Raw genomic sequence first — 12949 nt, forward strand, 5'->3', positions numbered from 1 at the left:
GAGCGAGTGAGCTTGGGAGTGAGTATGGGAATAGGGAAGTGAGTGAGGAGGGAGTGGGTTTGTTAATGAGTAAGTGAGTGAGTTAGTGAATGTGCCAGTGTGTTAGGGAGTAAACCACAAAGTGTCTGCCTGGTTGATTCAGCACACTTTATTGAACATGTTTGCAATACCATAGCCAAAGCAGGGCTGGAATGTGGAGGGCTCTCCAGGACCTCACTGAGGTGCTTTGTCAGTGCTGTATGTGGCATCTCTAGTGCTGTCACATTTCAATCGAGTCCTGAAAGGTAGGACTAAAATATTTTCCAAAGTATTTTCTATGGGGTATATTTCAAAACACCTAATACAAAGCATAGACATTATATTTAAAAAAACGTATATATAACAAAATACAGAAAGTCCAAAGGACGTAAAATAATTAGGTTCAGCTTAGGTGAGGGTTTCAATTTAGGTGTATGGTAAAGTAAAGGTTTTGTATTAGGTTGTAATTAGCTGGAAAATCTTCACAAATGGATACTTTGCTCTTTGTAAGCATTAAATTAGGTTAATTGCTGTGGAATCTTTCCTATGAATAGCCATGGAAGAAAAAAGAGTTTGGATATTTTTTTTCTACTTTCCAGAAGACATATCGGCATGAACCTGTGGTGCTAATGGCTGTTAAAACATATGGCCATTCCACTGAGCCAGATATGCACATCACAGAAGCAATAGAAGAACACACGTTCAAGCACATGATAGGGGAGCACAAATAGAAGAGGAATGTTGATGCATTCAAGCGTCTTTCTAGCGTCCCCACCTGATCAGCTGGGTAGTCTGAGATGCCAGTGTGGATGTGCGTCTTGTTTATTTGTCACAGGCCCTCATCATCAGTTACAGTCTTATATAAGCCAGGGCCCCTGGCACAGTGAGAACTGCAGAGAGAGCCCAGGACAGTAGACGACAACCACAAGACACCCACAGGTGAGCGCTAACAGGGAGGCTTTAGCAGCAAGACAGTGTGACAAGGAACAGTGGCCCACATGCATCAAAGCAAAAACCGGTCGCAACCAGGCAGATTCTCAGAATCTGCCCCTTTGCGACGGGTATTTTTGCATTTGGGATGCACCATCGCAAATGCAAAAATCGCAATTTAAGTAATCTCTAAATTGCGATTACTTAAATTGCGATTGCATTTAAGGAATCTCAAATTGAGATTCCTTAAATGCAATGCATTAAAGTAAAAATATAAGCGATTTCGCTAATAGGTGGAGCAAATTACCATGAAGTTGAACTTCATGGTAATTTGCAAAAACTTTGAAAAATGCACTAAAGTGCATTTTTCAAAGTTCCATTTTACACACACACATGCCCTTGGGGCATGTGTGTGTGCAAGATGTATTCATATGCAGATTTCAGGGGTGCAACAGGGTGTCCTTTTGACACCCTGGCACCCTTGAAATTGCATGAGCAATTTGCGATTCTCTAACCATGCAAATGTGGATGACTCTACACACAAAGGTAAGCCTACCGGGAATAGCAGCACTCCATGGCTGAAGCTGGCAAAGGCAATTTATGGCAGAAGGAGGAGGCTTTCATGAAAGGACACTTGAAATGCGGTCGAAGTGCTCGCACGGCTTTGTGAAGAGGCTGGGTTGGTAGGCAACAGCTCGTGAAGACAGCGCGTGGGACTGGAGCGAGAGAGTCCAGCTCATGGAACTGCGTGTTAACAGAGCGTTGATGAAGTCAGTGAAACGGTTCAGCTTAAATGTACAGAAATATGTAGAAAGCCTTAAACATTCTTCACTTTCAATGTCGAGGAACATAGGCACACAGCAGGAGTGTCATGAGTCAGCAGGAAACGCTCTAGTCAAGTTTTAGAAAGAGCTCAAAGAAAATCCCTCGCAGCAATTAGAAGTACAGTTCATGAGCTGGGAAGCTGTATGACAATGGGTACGGCTCTCTGTACTAGTTCACACAGGAGTGCCTAGGGTAGGGGAATAGTTTAAAAAAATAAATTACTCACAGCTGCACTGCGATAAATTAGACAATAAATACTTGAATTAAGGTCCACGAATATCATCAGTCAGAGGAGATGGCAGTGGATGGATCCCGTCTTCTGTCGCCACTGATGAAAGGTGAAGGAGACGCAGTTCATGAACAGTAGTAATGTTTATTGGAGGTGGTACAGAGAGCCGCCCCAAAGAGTACAAGGCACATGCAGCAACTGCCACTGACAGAACATTCAGGGCAAGAGACCGCTAGCACACTGGGTGACATTATGGAACACTCACAGGCAGAGACCTGTGAAGCACATCACCTCCACCTCCACATCACCTCCACCTCCACATCACCTCCACCTCCACATCACCTCCACCTCCACATCACCTCCACCTCCACATCACCTCCACCTCCACATCACCTCCACCTCCACATTCCTACTTGTTTTAGCTGGGAATCCTATAATATCTTTGTCAGTCCAGCCTGCACCTCGTTGATAGGGATTAAGACACAGTGGTTCTGATCCTAGCTGTCCGCACCTCCCTAATTTGTTCTTTGGGTCACCATAATAAAAGCGGGGCACTCTCTGCTTACTATCCCACTACTGAGAGAAAATCAGGTTGCCCTCTTCTGTCTCTGCAGCTTTGTGTGCCCTGAGAATGCGTACAGCATGTCTACTTTTAGGCAGGAGTTGAAATTCATCTTTGTAAATGTGCTCTACCATGCCTCTCGCCTCCCATCCTATAGCCACTGTTCCTAATGACGATCTCACTGCTCTGTGTTAGTGTGGCATTTAGGCTGTCCCCATCAAGAGGGTCTTCCATCTTCCACTACACCATGTTCTTCCTTCTCACAGACAAGGGGGTTCAGCAATAATTCTTTTAATATATGGCTGTGCATCTCCTCCATTTACCATTTACTATTGGAGTTCCAGTGGAGCATCAATCATTTCATTAGTGCTTTAAACTGGAGGACTGCATTTGTTTACGGTTAGAGCCTGATGGTAGCGCTTTCCAGCATGCATCTATTTATGTAAAGCATTCAATTGATAGACAACTTTCACAGGAATGCATTCTCATCTTTGGAGCATTACAGAATTGTGAGGGAATCTAAAAAAAAGAGACAACTGAGACCACATGCATGACCTTGCCATAGCTTTTTCAGATTGCCTATGAGTGACGTTTCCATTGTTTCAGTGTATGTATTGTATGAGTAGCATTCCACTGTCCAATGTGTGACACTTCAAATGATACCTCATTAATGTAAATAGATAAATATCACAAATTACCCTCTTTGGGCAACAAGATACTCTAACTCTAAAAAGCCTTGAAATGGCTTCAGCACGCCTGAAATAGAAGGCCTGTAACATGAGTAGACTGTAAATATTTGTGGCACAATGAGAGTAAAAAATAAACTGGACTTTCTGAGGAAGTACTTACATTTTTTAAAGTTGTATCAGCAATATGAATCTGCCAGCTTATTTAAATACACAAAGTAGACCTAGATGTGAAATACTACTGCTATACAAATAGAAAAGACATGGTTAACCCAAGTAAATCCGGTAATTAAATGCAATCCAGACTAAGTATAACGTTTTCCCATTGGAGAGAATAGCAAATAAGAAGACAAACAAACTTCTATGGATAATAGCACAATCAATAGAACAATCAAAGCAACCACTGTGAGGACTGTTCTATGATCCTACATTTTAGGAACTTCAAACCTGTGACTACATTTATAATACAATAACAACACAAAGCTAACAGCTTAACTTGTGCTTCCATGAGACTAGGGTGGAGAATATCTGTAACATACTTCATAACAAGGCTTGTTACTTTGAAAAATTAACATAAAAGACAGGGTTCTATGCTGAGACAAACTGGAATGAAACATGTTTTTATTCCTTTTTCTTCTTGAAAATTCACATTGCTCACCAACATTGCTGTGCGGCAATGAAAAGAAGAGTATGGCTACTTTTGAAAGAAGGAAGAACATGCTGCTCTGAGTGCCATGTACAGTGAATTCACTCTCAATGGAATGTCAAAGTACTTTACCCCACTCTGGTGAATCCCCACTTTCAACCATTTTCCTGAACTTCACAAGCACAAGAATGTGGGACTCTCATTCTTCTGATGTGAGAATAGGTTTGCTGGCACTCGAAGAACTAAAGAATTATTGTACAACATCAACATGGAATGCCCTACTCAATAGTACAACAATAAGCATGATCATGCTGTTGTAGAGGAGGTAAACGGCTGGGTCTTCCCTTTGTGGCAAGAGGTTACAACTGAGAAACACAGATAACAGAGTCAGAAAGAATACACAGTAAACTTAAGCCTTAATGCTCTTAAATTACTGATCAATTCTAATGAATCTGGCCCTGATAGCTTTCTTACTATCAGTTGTTGCCAAGAAGTACACACATGGAGTATCAAAATGTTTGTTACTCTGTTTCCAGGGTTTCAGTTGTGAAGAACCTGAATAACCAGCCACAACACAGCAATGAAGCCTGCTATTCTCCTTCTGTTCCTTGGAGTCTATGTGTGCTCAAGTGAGTAGAGTTTTTATCTATCAATCATTAAATGTGGGCTTCCGATAGGGTTTGGGTAGTTCCAGTTGTGGGAATTCAATGGATCTTTTGGAAATTGTACTGGTCTGTTGGATTGTATTTTAAAATACTTGACCAGTCATTAGAATTTTGAAAGTCCAAACACAGATTAATTCAGTGCTTACTTTGTAGGTTTTAAGTGTTGGTTGCTATTTCTCTGCCTAGACATCATTGCACAAAAAATAGTGCAACACAAGGAGGTCAAAGGATAGGGGTGAAGAAGGTGTGGGAGTGAGTTGGTCCGTAATCCTGTTTGAGTAGCAAGGGAGATTGTTGATATGAATTACATCTCAGCACCGCACCATGCCATTATCAACAGAGCTGCACATAACCAGGGCTCATTACAGTATGAGGAACCTGAACTACTGTCTCTGTCATATGTGCATGATGTTTTATACACATTTTAGAAAACAGTGTACAGGAGGCTTTCTGGCAGATATAGAGCATGCTATTAATGTCCGCAAAGGGGTCTGTCAAGGAATCAAAATCAAATCACTTTTCCTTCCTCAAGGGACATTCTTAACGGCATTTAAATACAAGGGCATTCTTCATATTTTATCCCATTTAATGTGATGGACTTATGCCCAACAATAACTCCAATCTGTGGTGAATACACAGGATGAGATGGCTACATCAAATAACTAGCAACACAAAAAGATGATGGATAGAATGGGGAACATTGTCAAGCATTCACCCGAGTTACAGATTTGGTTTTAATTCATCGCTCTTTTGCTCGCCACACTAGCCCAGTTCTGACCCAGCCATATGCAAATCATTCTTGACCCTGATCACCATGGGAACATGCCAGTCCAGCCTGAATTGCCAGGCCAGGTCCTCTCTCAACCAAAAAACAAGCTAGCTTGAATCCAGTGGCATAATGAACACAAGACCCACATCTTGGCAGACCCTTCCCACTATGGGGCTCAGCAGTTCAGACTGGAGTTTTCCCACGGGGAGCAGTGTCAAAACTGGTTTGCATATGGCTGAGTCCAAACTGGGGTGGCATGGCGAGCACAAAAATAACATATCTGTGACTGGGGGTGACTGTTTGACAATGTTCAGCATTCTTTCCATCATCTTTTTGCGTTGCTATAGTCACCTTAAGTAGGAAGGGTATGCCCAAGCGTGGGTCGCGTGCTCACTTTGCCACTGGATTCAAGCTAACCTGGCTGATGAGGGGGTCATACCCCGAAACAGGTCTCAGGATGCTTGCTTTCCAGTCCAGGGAGGACCTGGCCTGGCAGTTCGGGCTGGACTGTTCCCATGAGGAGTAGCAGGTTCAAGACTGATTTGCATATGACTGGGTGCTACCTGGGGTGGCATGGTAAGCAAAAAAACTATGGATTTAACCCAGAGTTGTGACTGGGGGTGAATGTTTGACAATATTCAGCATTCCATCTATCATCTGCTTTGTGTTGCTACATCACCTATCTCTCTTTCATGGGAAACTCTTGTGCCAGCACCAGGAGATCCCCTACTACCTATCTATCACCAGAATCTCTTCCACTCTAGATGAGCAAACGTTGCAGGCTAGCACCCAAATTATATCTTAATATGTTCTATCCACTGCAGGGCAGGTATGTCTAAACTCAAAGCTTTTCTTTTCCTTTCAAATGAAAGTTTTAAATCTATCATTTTCCCTGGTGCCTTCATCCCATGCAGATTCCAAACAATAATCATGGCATGGCTGTTTCAGCCTGGCTTGACCATCTGAACCATGAACCAAATTAATCCTCCTCTTGAAAACACAAGTTTTAGTTTCCCACGTGTCTGCCTGGGCAGGGGTTGAAATGTGCTAGATCTCCAGAAACATGAACATTTTGCTAAATAAAAGGAACACGATTTCACCACATGGCCAAGGGCCTGAGTTCACCTGCAGACAACTCAACACTCTTCTTTTAACTCCCAAGGGGTGGTGGAAAGGTGGTTTATACAGAATGTCCATCACCCCTGCTGTTAATATGAAATGCCATAGAACACCACCAATATCTCTAGATAGACTGCCTGTGAATGTGGCAAAGTATCCAGGAAAGGAACACTTGATGACGCCGTCCACAAGCTCCCTTCCAGCACTTCTTGAGCCCTGTTACGAGAGGACTACCAAAGATCTGCCCCTGAAGGATGGTGAAACCCACTAGCCTACAAGCAGCAACCTTATTCGTCACAGAAAAAAACATAGATTAAGGAGCAGGATGGTGCATCCCAAGCAGTATGGGCACAGAATATTGAGTCTTTAATTTCATGCTACCTTAATATTGTCTCAAAACTATGTATCACCAAAACAGCAACAAGAGAAGAATAGATGGATAAGAATATGTTTGCTAGACTTTAGTCTACATACATATTCCTTGATGATTTATATATCTCCAAAGTACGCAGATTTAGAGTGAAGAATAATAAATGTAGACTTTCCTAAAAATATTTACCTTCATTACATTTTGTTTGTTGATATTATTGCTACAATATTTTAATAGTACAATAATAAACTAGATATTTTGGCATACAGTGATCTTAAACGCCGACGGAAGCACTTTAGGAAGAGAGAACCCAACCAGATGGGGATCACCTAAATGGGAAGGGATGACCTTTGCCAGGGGCATGGGGGTGGAGGCGAGGGCCGGGGGCTCCCCTTCCAGCTCTAAATGATCCCAGCAGTGTCTATGCCAGTAGCATACACCCATCCCCTTCTTTCGGCATCAGTGATTTAGGTATTTGCTTCTTCCCACAATTGATGCAGCTGCACACAGGTGTTTTACCACACATCCCTATGATGTCTTTTGAAAGAGAGCACAAATAGAGCAGAACCTCAGGTCATTACTACATGACACTCTGAATGAAATCGTTCCTGGAGAGTCAGAACTCAACAAAAAGAATGTGATACCTCAGGTTGACTTCAAAGTCAGAGGAGGCAACAATCAGTTACCAGATACCCTGGGCACTGAGAAGCATGCCCACATCTCATGTCAGGAGGAATAGCAATATTCTTCCTTTTTGCTTCCCCTATTGTACAATGTGACAACATTAAGCTGCAGTTTTGCCCAGCACGCTCACAAATAGATTAAGTGTATCACTAAATGTTTTATTCCTTGTGTACTAATAATATTATTATTTGAACTTCATTCACAAATTCATCAGAAAAGGCAAATACAACAGGTTTAGTTCAAATCTAATATTTATTTAAAGTCAGCCCTCTATACGGGTGGCTTCCTTAGTCCTATTAATGACATTCACAGGCACAGATATGAGTTATATTTGTGCTTAGAAACACAATACTAGCATGGAATGTCTATAACAAACATGTGCTGCAAAAGTAAACAAAAACTCTTACAGATATGCCACTCTGTCAGTACAACCCAGCAGGCCACCTTCATCTCTGTTGCTCTTCCTCTACTAGTCTCACCCAGAAGGCCACCTTCATCTCTATCGTCCTTCATCTACTAGTCAGCACCCATCAGGCCTCCTTCATCTCTATCGTCCTTCATCTACAAGTCAGCACCCAGCAGGCCACCCTCATCTCTGTCACTCTTCATCTACTAGTCTCACCCAGAAGGCCACCTTCATCTCTATTGTACTTCATCTACGAGTCAGCACCCAGCAGGCCACCTTCATCTCTGCTGTCCTTCATCTGCTAGTCAACACCCAGCAGGCCTCCTTCATCTCTATCATCCTTCATCTACAAGTCAGCACCCAGCAGGCCACCCTCATCTCTGTCACTCTTCATCTACTAGTCTCACCCAGAAGGCCACCTTCATCTCTATTGTACTTCATCTACGAGTCAGCACCCAGCAGGCCACCTTCATCTCTGCTGTCCTTCATCTGCTAGTCAGCACCCAGCAGGTCACCTTCATCTCCATCGTCCTCCATCTACTAGTCATCACCCAGCAGCCCACCTTCATCTCTGTCGTCCTTCATCTACTAGTCAGAACCCAGCGGACCGCCTTCATCTCTAGTATCCTTCATCTACTGTCAGCACCCAGCAGGTCACCTTCATCTCCATCATCCTTCATCTACTATTCAGCACCCAGCGGACCGCCTTCATCTCTAGTATCCTTCATCTACTGTCAGCACCCAGCAGGTCACCTTCATCTCCATCGTCCTTCATCTACTAGTCAGCACCCAGCAGGCCCTACCATTCCTTCCTCTTCTTACTGAATAAAATTGGAGAAGAAAGCACATTTGCTTGAAATATTCAAGACTAAATAAAAACACTTTTTGTTTGTGTACCTTACAAGATGGTAGGCAGATGGTCTTGCGTTCTGCAGGGGTTCTTACAGTAGTGCGAGGCAGTTTGAGTGAGCCAAGGTGTAGTGCTTGTTCCACAGTCTCACATTGACAGCAGAATGGTGAACTCCGGGGTTAGTTGGAGTACTTACACTAAGGTATATTTCTCTGCAACCTGCCACTATCTAGTGCTGCAGCTACAGCTTGAATATTAGCTGTAACAAGCTACCCCTCGCTCTGAAAGGAGATAGCCATAAATGAAACAGATCCCAAGCCATTTCGACCCATCAATGTAAAACCACCATTCCAAACGCTGCAGAATACCCCTGTGAACTGATACAAACTGTGATGGAACTTGTCAAACAAGCAATGGCTGAAGAATGTAGAATGCAAAGTTTTTTCTAAAAATTAATAAATAAATCAAAATAAATAAATCAATAATTAAAAATGATTATGGTCACAACTACAGTGATCAAATCTTAAACAATTATACACAAAAAACACACTGCAGCAGAATAATCCACCATAAAAATTTACATTCATAGTGATTTGTTTGCAAATTATAAGTGAATAAATAGCTATTCTTAATTTTTTTTATGCAACCATTAAATGGCTATTAAATATTAAAATAGAGCTACATGGCTTCGCATATTGTTCTACAAGCACCATCCCCAAAAAGTTATCGCAAAACTATTCTTCTTCGATTTAGCAGCTCCGCATTTATACAAACTATGTGCTCACCTGCCTTAAAACAGAGACAAAAACATCTGAGTCTCTTCCAACTTAATCCAAGTTCCTTTAAACTGTAAGATTGGGATGAATAAAAGCCCATGGCATTATTTAAGGTGTGGCATGTGGGCCACTGACTATCAGGATGGTGGTGGTCAGTAGTACCTCCATCACACTGGTTGGATACCTGCCAGCCTTATCTAGAGGTCCCAGTTGGCCCTCTGGCGATCTCCGTGCCTTCACAGGATCCTCCACCATGGTAGCTCCTGTGAAGGGCACATGCAGTTTTAGAGCATGTGTTCCCAAGTGTCACCTGCCTGTGAAGAACAGAAAAAATAGTATGTTTTCCGACGATGGAACTGAGATTTAAAAAACAGCAGAAACCTGTAATTACAAATTTGTTTAACAAATACAAAATACAAATATCATTATTTTGGCTGAGAACAATGGAAAGCCATACAACTAAATAGGAACTAATTAAAAATGGGGAATCACCTTGGTAGGACCAGTTGCTCATTCCCCATATTTATTAAATAATTTTAATAGCATCACTGTTAGAACTGGGGGTCTCTAGTTGGCAGGGGTAGGTACCTATGACCAAATAGAGACCCTTGCTTCTAAGTCAAGGAAAGGGGATTACGCTACTGGATAACCCCTGCTCACCCCCTTGGTAGCTTGCCACGAGCAGACAGGCTTATCTCAGAGGCAGTGTGTTAAGCATTTGTGATCACATACAGTAATACAGTGATAACACTACAGATGGACACCACACAGGTTTTATAAAAATAATTATTCTTTATACAGACTTAACACAAGACCACAAATGTCAAAACATCCACAATATTGTACTCAAAATTGACTTAAAGATGGTAGAATTAGCTTAGTTCAAGTTGTTAGTAAATGCGGCACAGTTCTCACAAAAGTACCTGGACGCGTAACACAAAATAAACAAAAGGCTTGCAGTGTTGGAGATGCATCCGTTCCTTTCTTTGGGGGAGATGATGCGTCGCGCCTCAACGCTTGCGCAGAGTAGGGGATGCTTCTTGATGCTTACTGGAGAGAAGGTGATGCGTAGATTCTCGTGCTGCAGCAAGATGGCACCTCGATGCGATGCGACAATCCGGTGTGATGCGATACAATGGCGCCCTTGATGCGACGACGCTGAGACGATGCAACACATCCTGGCAGCCTTGCGGTGACTCTGTACTTTGGAGCCGTGACAAGCCCTGTGAAACGCTTCTGCGATGATGCGATGGTGACCCTCACGGTTGTGACGCGCTTCTCCGGTGATGCAACAGCAGACAGCTGCGACGAAGGCACGCTTCTGGGAGATGCGGCAGCGGCAAGCTTCTCCGACGTTGCGATGACTACAGCTGCGGCGGCAACACGCTTCTTCTCGTTGCGTCGCGCTTCCAGCTCCCAGCAGGAGGTAAGCACCAGTTCAAGCCCTTGAAGAAATACTCTGCAAGATGATGAAAGTTCTGTAAAAGTTCCTTCTCCTCTCCTTGACATGAAGACACCACTGTAGGCCAACCCATCAACCCAGCACACTAGCAGGGGGGCAGTCCAACTCCTACAGGTTCCTTTGTTTCTTCTCCTAGGCAGATTTTTCTTCTTGTTGTTCCAGAAGTGATCTAAAGTCTTGGGGTTTGGGTCCCCATATTTATACTACTTTTCTCTTTGTTCTCTGAAGGCAGAGATGCCTTTGCCTAGTCCAAACCACTTCTGGTCTGTCCTGGAGCACTTTGTTTACCTGACTCCTTCTTTCCTTTCAGACTGCAGGGCAGAGACATCAGACCCATCACATGAGGTGGAGCCAGCATTGTGGAGGAAAGGCACAGCCCTATTCAGGTCCCAAGTGCAACTCCTCCCACCCATCTACATGCAGAACTTCCTATTCAGCCCTGTGCTGACTCACCCTCTCCCTTGGAATCCCCAGCCCCTGTCACTCACAGAATCAGACACACAATACACAACCTAGCAGAGGCAGGCTTGGACAGTTAAGCAAGAAAATACCTACTTTCTAAAAGTGGTATTTTCAAACACAGAATGTTAAAACCAACTTTACTAAAAGATGTATTTTATTATTCTGAGTTCTGGCATACTAAATTCGAATTTCTACCATGTTCCCTGAGTCAGTTAGGATTATAAGATGTAATAATCACACTGCCCATTCTGGCCTATGGGGAACAGGTAGCCCTGCAATAGTGAAAGACGAAAATGGCTGTAATTCACTATTAGGACATGCCACACACACAAGGGCATGTCCTATCTTATACCTGCAATGTACCCAGCCCTCGGGCCTACAATAGGGGTGTCTGATATGAAGATATGGGAAGGTTTAGGGACTGACAAGTGGGTGCACTTGGTCAGTCAGCATGGCAGTACCAGACTTCACATAGGCTCTGCAATGGCAGACCTGAGACACACTTTACAAGCTGCCTCCGTGGGTGGCACAACCAGTGCTGCAAGCCCACCAGCAGCATTTGATTTACAAGCCCGGGCCACACATTGTGCACTGTACTAGGGTCTGACAAGTAAATCAAATAACCCAATCATGGAGTCACTAATCAATACATCAATTTAACATAGGGAGCCCTTGCACTGTGCACTGAATGGCAGTGGCACAGTGCCCAAAGCGTCTAAACCAGCAAAACATATCAAAAACAGAGGAGGCAATCAGAAAAAATGGAAGGGAGACTCACGCTAATGGTACCAGGTCTAACACGTGTCACCTCCAGCTGAAATGTGGAGCGAACTACCCTTCCCCTTGGGAGTTCTCTGCACTAAGGCGGAAAAATCTGGACAGACCATCAGCATTGGCGTGTTCTGTGCCAGGGCGGTGTTCCACCGTAAAGTCCATCCCCTGTAGGGAAATGGACCACCTCAACAACTTTGGGTTCTCACCCCTCATCTGCATCAACCATCTGAGTGGCCTGTGGTCTGTCTGAACCCAGAAGTGAGTCCCAAACAGGTATGGTCTCAACTTCTTCAGTGCCCAGACCACAGCAAATGCTCACACTCAATTGCACTCCACCTCTGTTCCCATGAAAGTAACATCCTACTGATGAAGGCTACAGGTTAGTTTAGGCCCTCTTCATTAATCTGTGATAGAACAGCGCCCACACCATGCTCTGAAGCATCTGTTTGAACAATGAATTCCTTTGAGAAGTTGGGCGTCTGAAGCACGGGTGCTGTGCACATGGCAGTCTTCAGGGTGTCAAAAGCCTTCTGACAGGTGTCAGTCCAGTTCACTTTTTTGGGCTGCTTCCTGGAAGTCAGCTCAGTCAAGGGTGCAACAATGTTGTCATACCCCTTGACAAACCTCCTGTAGTACCCCGTGAGTCCTAAAAATGCTCTCACCTGTGTCTGAGTCTTTGGGGCTTCCTTTTTTTTAAATATATATTTTTTTTTTTA

At 43.5% G+C, this 12949-nt stretch overlaps 1 long non-coding RNA gene across 1 annotated transcript in view; it reads left to right on the forward strand.

Moving 5' to 3' along the window:
* The first annotated feature begins 821 nt into the window (after nt 1-821).
* LOC146844087 (uncharacterized) overlaps nt 822-12949 on the forward strand; it is a 52701-nt gene continuing 40573 nt past the window's right edge. Inside the window, exons 1-2 of the long non-coding RNA XR_014981131.1 lie at nt 822-957; nt 4433-4525. This is a non-coding gene — a long non-coding RNA (uncharacterized LOC146844087). The remainder of the gene's footprint in view (nt 958-4432; nt 4526-12949) is intronic.

The sequence above is a fragment of the Triturus cristatus genome, chromosome 4_1 (assembly GCF_964204655.1).
Source record: "Triturus cristatus chromosome 4_1, aTriCri1.1, whole genome shotgun sequence".
Classification (NCBI taxonomy): Eukaryota; Metazoa; Chordata; class Amphibia; order Caudata; family Salamandridae; genus Triturus; species Triturus cristatus.